General features: G+C 32.4%; 1 long non-coding RNA gene across 1 annotated transcript; it reads left to right on the forward strand.

Annotated features, from left to right (window-relative positions):
• Positions 1 to 1,519: 1,519 nt before the first annotated feature.
• Positions 1,520 to 4,613, forward strand: LOC127698314 (uncharacterized). The gene is made up of 4 exons (XR_007980785.1): positions 1,520 to 1,588; positions 2,482 to 2,579; positions 3,257 to 3,377; positions 4,302 to 4,613. It is a non-coding gene; the product is annotated as an uncharacterized LOC127698314 (long non-coding RNA).
• The last annotated feature ends 3,958 nt before the right edge of the window (positions 4,614 to 8,571 follow it).

The raw sequence follows: 8,571 nt of genomic DNA on the forward strand, positions 1-8,571 counted from the left end.
AGGCCCGGACTCACCTAGTATTATTTTGCTCTTTCTCTTATAAACGTCTTTTGTCATTTTTTTTCGATGACAATCAAATAAGCAAAAGGGTAAATGAATAAACATGAAAAACCTCTTTTCATCAAATAATGTCTGCAGTTTTATATCTCTGTCGATGTGCATATTTGTTCATCTATTTGCCGCTTTTATATCTTTCATTATGAAGAAATTTCAATTTCAATAGACAATAAAATATGTTTGGTCAGATAAATGTAGTAACACCCCAGTTTCACTTTCACTGAGTTTTATTTTAATTTTATAATGAAAAACTGATAACAAGTTACATTGCCTTTCCCTCGTATAAAAGGACGCTGACACTATGGAATTTCTTTTGATAATTGTTATCATGTTTCATGTATACACACCTTTGAATGTTAATTAGGTTCAAATGTCAAAATGATCGGATTTATTGCATCTATAACTAACATCAGTGGAAATATCACATTGGAATAAATAGAGGTTAACTTGGTTTCACATAGCTGATGCATTTACAACTGTGGTTTAACCGCATCAAAAATAAATATGGACATGTGATTAGTTTCAGATACTTATGACATAATCAATCAGGTGATAATGTCAACCTATTGACATAGTTAATCTGAATTTCTCATCCTTTTCATATATCATGGAGCATGAAATAGTGACCTATTCCAGCGGCTCATCCCTACAACTCATTCCAAAGTAAGTGCCCCCCCCCCCCCCCCCCCCCGGATGTAAGACTGTCAAAACAATAAATCATTTCTTGTCAATTCAACTGGAAGGCATAATTTTAGGCTAAATCGTAAATTTCAATTAATGTTTAACAGTTTATTGTTTAAAGAGGGAACAATTAACCAGGAAATACTATATATAGATGTAAGAAGTAAGACGTTAAATCATAAGACAAAAAGTCGCAATTATTTCATCTTTATTTCCTTTTTCAATATCTATTTATACAGTTTAATCATAGAAATTTAAACACACAAATTATTTAGAAAAGGAGGAATTCTTTTTTCAGTATTTGCTAGAAGAAGAAAAACAGTAGGCCTACACATAAAAATACACCCTTCGAATGTTTCAAACTATTGCTCTTCACTCTTTGTATGACAAGTGTTTAATTTGCTTTCATTTCATATAAAACCACTAATTATCATTTTAAGAAACAAAAGCATGAAGCAAAAATATTGAACTCTTTGAGTAATTTTGTATAACACAAATATTTACTTACTTATTTATCTATTTATTGTATTATTCTTTTTTGTTTAATTTTGCGTTCGGAATGTGGGAAAATTTTGGTTCACTCTTTTTTATTTATACTGTTTATCATGACAGTAATCCTAAAAGCATTAAAGTGGTTAAAAAACCCACAGTCCGGGTCCGGCATCCAGTCCGGGTCCGGCGCCCAGTCCGGGTCCGGGTCCGGGTTTCATACCAAAGTCCGGGTCCGGAGTCCGGTCCGGGTTTCAGTGCGTACCAATATATTTAGCAAGATAAGTTTTCTCCCTTGAAAGCAATCTTCTGTATTATTTTCCCGTAGTTTTTCAACAGACACACAAGTCACAACAAAGATGTTATTTAATTTTTGTAAGACTATAATATTAACAATAAGATTACAAAATGTAAATTATGCTTCTTAATTGTTATCTCATAATCAATAGAAAAAATACATGACATCATATCGGATTAACTTAAGGCGTTTCACTGTTTTTGTTCCTGTGTCGATGTGTGTGTAATCAGGGACTTTCTATAGTAAGTACTTAGTATAGAAAGTCCCTGGTGTAATACTAATCATGGTAATAATGTAGTTTGTTGATTTGTGGGTATGTATGTGTATGTGTCTTTTGCATGTAAACTGTTATTAAGATTGAAAGAAAATAAATGAAAATGGAGATATCTACTGACAGTACAGTAGCAAATATAGAAAATTTCAGTGGCGGATCCAGAAATTTTCATAAGGGTGGGGAACTGACTGCCTAAGAGGGGGCCCGCTCCAGTCATGCTTCAGTGATTCCTTAGATAATCAACCAACAAATGGGGGCCCCTACCCCCCCCCTCCCCCTAAATCTGCCTCTGTTTATTACACCTGAGACTATACATGTACTGTTATAGATTTATATAGTCTCAGTTCATATGTACATTCTGTAGCAAGGGCTAGGTCATGCTAGTGATTTAAATATTTATATTGAAAAAAAGTCATGATTATGTTGCAACAATTAACCTGTTAACTGAACAAATATAAAATTTTCAGGATAAAATGTACTTCTGTCTTCAGAATTCCATTTTATTTAGTATAAGTTGTTGTACAAATGTAAGACTTTACAAGGAAGTAGAATATCAGGCTAAAGTTAAAGATTGTAAGACAAATTAGGTTTATGGCCTGCAATCATAATTGTGTTGCCTATCCAATTTAACTACCTCATTTGTCTATTATATTGTATCATATTTTATTTTACTGTTTTTCAGCAGTGAGTACATTGGACAGCATTCAAAAGAAGAAAATGAAGAACACAGAAACAGGCAAAAGAAAAAAAAAAGAAAAAGAAGAAACACCTGAAATCATGGTATGTTATTTTTATGCCCCGGCCATAAGTGGCAGGGGCATATAGTGCTACCTATGTCTATCCTTCTGTGACTTCAATATTTCCAAACAAAACAGTTGTCTTGACTTTGTTTTGAATAATGAAACATAAATGTACATATACTGAGTCATGTTAATATACATGCATAAGAAAAACAATGGTTTTGAGATATTTGTATTTGTGTGTTGCAGTACATATTATCAGGGTCTACCTTTTAATTTAAAGTCAACATTTTAACCAGAGCATTACATGTAAGCTTAAGGGTCCTCATATGACCATGATTTCATTGAGAAGAAAACAGAAAAAAACATTGAAAATACAAACTTAGATTTATTGGTAGAGTCATGCCAAACAAAATAATATGTGTTTCAGGTTTCAGTCATTTTGACGGTATTGATTACAAAAATGGGATGTACATGTAGGTACATATAAGAATAAAATGTAGTATGATTGCCAATTAGATAGCTCTCCATCAGACACCAAATGATGTAGAAGTAAGCAACTATAGGGTACTGTATGGCCTTCAACAATGAGCAAAACCCTTAACCAAAAGTGCAAATGCAAGCTATCAATTCAAACAATGTACATTTTCGTACATTGTACATATAAATTATACGATTGCAGACTAAATATCATAAAAAAAAATATTTCTGTTCCAGATATTGGATGAATTTTAGTTTATCAAGATGCTGAAGTATAAATGAATATGAAGGTTATAGGAAGTAAACCTGAAAAAGTTCTGAGGTGTCTTACCAAAGATAAACAAAAAAAGAATTGAAGGTATGACTAGATTTACATAGTAACATGTATTTTTCAAGCAACTCCTATTTATAAAATCATTTTTATTCGTTTAAGATATTAACAAGATATGATAATTCATTTTTTATGACAGATATCATCAATATTTTGAGTATTATAATGAAAATAAACTGGTGTCATATATATTACCATTAAAAATTCAATATGACATAATATCTGTACATCAACATATATGTATAAAAAGAAGATGTGGTATGATAGCCAATGAGACAACTCTCCACAATAGACCAAATGACACAGAAATTAACAACTATAGGTATACCGTACGGCCTTCAACAATGAGCAAAGCCCATAACGCATAGTCAGCATTAAAAGCCGGTCTTAGACCCCGAAATGTATCTACTGTGGACTTTATTTATAGGAGTAATATGATTGGTTGCTTATTAATAGAATGGTGTAACTAAAAAGATGTATAATGTTAACCCCATATGAAAGTACAGCTGAATAATTGCTTATCAGTTAACCCTTTTATAATGGAAAAGTGAGGTTTACCACTGATCTGTTAACCATTATTATCAGGGAACAGTGCAGCAATTCTCAGATTTGTTTACTTTCTTTTTTTGCGCACTCAGTCTTAACATTTGTCCATTAGTTTTCAAGGTTAAGGTTTTTTTTTCTCTCCAGAAAATCACTTTGAACACAATAAATTTGGTATCTGTTGATTTTTAATGGACTTTACACATATATCTGCATATGTTTTGTAATTAACTGTTCAATGTATAAATAGATTCTATTTAGAATGACAATATATCAACTCACAATTATTTTCAAGAAAAGGGGCATCTAGATTCAAGTATATTAGGTAGTAAAAATTCACTTTTAAGTTATAATTTAAACTTTATTACCTTCAAAGGCCATACATAAATGAATTGAACAATATTTCAGGAGGCAGAGTACAAATTTCTTTCTGAAACTGGATACTCAAAGGCAAAGGGAAGAAGTCGACTACTTTCATATCCATACATGAAAATGTTGTTGAAAACGAAGTGGATAAGTACACAAAAAGCCACCATGAGGAGGGACTCAGATCAGCTTTATATTTGAAAGGGACAAGAACAATTAGAAATGTCAGATATAGCGACTGAAGCTTTATATTATTTTACATGTTACATCTATTATACTGTATCAATCTTGGAAAATATTTGTGATTTTATAAAGAATAATTGCAATGAATAAAATTTCATACATTTTTTTTTATTTCTCAGTATTTATGATGCCTATACAAAATTTTATATTAGTGTAGGAGATTACTCTTGGTATAACATGTACCTTGTTTTGGAAACAAACAACATGTTGCACTATGCAGGGTATTTTTTAGTTCTAACATTAATGAGTAAATAATGACAAAATACTCCAGTCATGAAACCTGACAAGTTTAAAATATTCGGGGTATAGGAAACTGCAAAGGACAAATTTTAGTGGTAAGATTTTCTATACAAGCCAATGATACAGATCTTGTCATTTGAAGAGCAAAAGGAACAATACTAATGCTTAGCTAAAACACATTTTAAAAACACACATTTCAAAACATACAATGCAAAAACACTTGCGGTGTACACAAAAAATCACACATGTGTTTAAACAAAAACATATCTCATTTATAAACACTTAAAAGTGTTTTAAAAGTGTGTCTCCTTCATAAACACTTAAAAGTGTTTTATATTAAACGCTGAAGTGTTTTAGGTAAAACATCATAGTGTTATTGACAAAACATGTGTGTTTTGAAGGAAAACATTAGTGATTACTGTATAAAACATTTTTAACGTTTTATATAAAACACAAGTGCTTAGAACTAAACACTTAAAAGTGTTTTAAAACTGTGTCTGATATGTGTTTTAAAAGTGTTTTATTTTGAAACACTTGTTTTTACAGTGTAATAGGGTACTAACATATATACAGAATAGAAAAAAAAACTGGGGTGCTAAAATACAACGAACATATAGATAGAGCAGGAGCGATTTTTTTTTCTATTTGAATTTATTGTCCAAAAAAAGAATTGCTCTACGAAATAACTGTGTTCAATTTATTTTAGAATTCTTTGACTGCACTACCTAGTACTCATCCCGTTATTATGATCCAAATTCAAAGGCTTCTTTTATTTATCTTCTCTTAAACTATGATAATAATGATTAAAAAAAAACGGTAAAATAACTAAAAAACTCTCTGTGCATGACACTTCGAATATTCACCTGCTTAAAAAATCGCGTTTATAATATAAATTCGACTTCCGCTAATCGAAATTGAACTTAAAAACTTAACACATTTCGTAATCACGACAATTGTGGTATAATTCTGAAGCTCAGTAGATTGTTCAACAAAAACACACTTGTATAGATCCACAAATATTTCCGAGTAATGAAAAACTAAAAATGGACTTCTGTGATTTAACTATTCCATTTGAATAATACATCAAGACAAATTTAAAAATTTAGATTTGTCAGTGAATGTCTTTTAATTTTACACCCTTATTTAGTTCTACATTAATTAGAAAAGACTTGCAATCTTCGATGTATTAAAGACATTTAAGTAAAAAATATATACCATCTTCAATTTCTTTTTTTGCAGTTTTAAATCTTTCAATAAAATTGAAAATGGAAATGGGGAATGTGTCAAAGAGACAACAACCCGACCAAAGTGCAAAAACAACCGAAGTCCACCAATGGGTCTTCAACAAAACGAGTAAATCCCGCACCCGAAGGCGTGCTTCAGATGGCCCTTAAACAAAAATGTGTACTAGTTTAGTGATAATGGAGGCCATATTAAATTCAAAACATACAAATAAACTAAAATTCAAAATCATACAAGACTAACAAAGGCCGGAGACTCCTGACTTGGAACAGGCGCAAAAATGCGGCGGGGTTAAACATATTTTGTGAGATTTCAACCCTCTCCCTATACCTCTAGCCAATGTAGAAAAAACAAACACACATCAATACATACAGTTAATCTCATTTAAAAAAAAAATCCGAGTCCGATGTCATAATAGGTAACAAAAGAAACTAAGCAAAGTGACAATAATACATAAATTAATAAAGGACTACTAGAAGTAACTAACATGCCAGCTCCAGACTTCAATTAAACTGATTGAAAGACTATGTCTTCATCATTTCAATCTCTATTTCTAATTTATGTGCAATTATAGTCGACATTTAAAAATCTATAAATAAGAAGACAATCGAAATAAATCAAGACCGATACATTAGGGGTTATAGTTAAGTCCAGGAAAGTAGCTAATAGATATAAGAAGATGTGGTATGAGTGCCAATGAGACAACTCTCCATCCAAGTCACAATTTATAAAAGTAAACCATTATAGGTCAAAGTACGGTCTTCAACACGGAGCCTTGGATCACATCGAAAAGTAAGCTATAAAGGGCCCCAAAAATTACTAGTGTAAAACCATTCAAACGGGAAAACCAACGATCTAATCTACATAAAAAAACGAGAAACGAGAAACACTTATGAACCACATCAACAAACGACAACTACTGAACATCAGATTCATGACTTAGGACAGGTGCAAAGTATTGCAGCGGGTTTAAACGTTTTAATGGTACCAAACCTTCAGCCTTATCTGAAACAATACAATAGTGTAACATCACAACATAGAAAGACACACTATAAAATATCAATTATAATGGCTTAACTCAATCAAAAGACATATTAACACAACAAGTTTTTGTAGCGAGTTAGCTAAGTCGTTTTAACGAGTTAGTTAAGTTGTTTAATCGAGTAAGCTAAGTCGTTTAAACGAGTTATCTTAGTTGTTTAAACGAGTTAGCGGTGTTGTTAAAACGAGTTAGCTAAGTCGTTACAACGAGTTGTTAAGTAATTATAACGAGTTAGATAAGCTTAGTCGTTATAACAAGTTTGCTAAGTCGTTATAACGAATTAAAATTAAAACTCCACCTTGACAGAACCGGCTTCCGTAGGCTTTCATACTGCGACATATGTACTTTCACGGTACTACAATCTGTCGATACCTATATTCTGGCATTGCATAAGGTCATGTTAATGACGTCTTTACACTAAATCCATTGGAATTTGGATGTGACCTAATTGATATTTAAGTCTTAGATAAATGAGCTTTGTATTAGTTGTTATTGGCTTTGAACTTGATGTAAGTAACTGTGAGTACTATCAGATCTGAGTGTCTTATTGTTGTTAGGGATGAGGGATGGATAAACACCCTCCCGCGTCTGGTCTGTGTTTTTGATTGATGCTTTTCTGCATTGTATCGATCTGTTGTGTTAATTCTTTTCAACTGATTTTTCTAGATTGTTCTTATGTTGTGCTGTTACAACACTGTCTCGGGTTAGGGGAGGGTTGAACTCTCACCAACATGTTTAACCCATCATATACTCTATGTGCCTGTCCCAAGTCAGGAGTCTGTAGTTCAATGGTTGTCTTTGGTATTTGTTTTTCGTAAACGCGAAGTCGAAAATGCGAAAATGCAAAGTCGAAAATGCGAAAATGCGAAGTCGAAAACTCGAAAACAGAAATTTGAAAACACGAAAACGCGCAAAAACACAAAGTCGAAAACGCGAATGGTTTCACCTACCGATTTTTACGTTTTTGCGGTTTCGCGTTTTCGTGTTTTCGACTTTGCGTTTTAGCGTTTTTGCATGTTTGATTTCGCGTTTTCACTCTTTAGAATATGTTGAAAAGCGAAATCACGAAAACGCGAAATGGCCTTAACTGACCACCATACCAATGAAACAACTCTCTACAAGAGACACAGAAACTAATTACTATACTTTAGTTGTTATTTCTCGAAACAGTGCCACACACGTACCTCGTGAGAAAAAAAAATGCGGTTTCAATGCGTTAGTTAACGCAATGGCTGCATGAGGGTGATGGAGAGTCCTTCAATTCTGTATTCTTTAATTTTCTATGCCATTTTTCTCTATTCTTTATTCTTTCTTTTTTAATAAGGAGTGACAAAGGGACAACTATCCACGCGATTTCAAATGGTATCCACGCGATTTCAAATGAATATGACGCAAACAATCATAGGCAACCATACGGCCTTTATTCTCTATTCATTATAATTTAGCAACTCGTTATTCTCTATTCTGTAAACCCCCATCCACATCCTCATAACTTGTTCCAAAAATGCCCAGCATGATATTAAGTCGCAAAATAAATCTTACCAT

The sequence above is a fragment of the Mytilus californianus genome, unplaced genomic scaffold (genome assembly GCF_021869535.1).
Source record: "Mytilus californianus isolate M0D057914Y unplaced genomic scaffold, xbMytCali1.0.p SCAF_4, whole genome shotgun sequence".
Classification (NCBI taxonomy): Eukaryota; Metazoa; Mollusca; class Bivalvia; order Mytilida; family Mytilidae; genus Mytilus; species Mytilus californianus.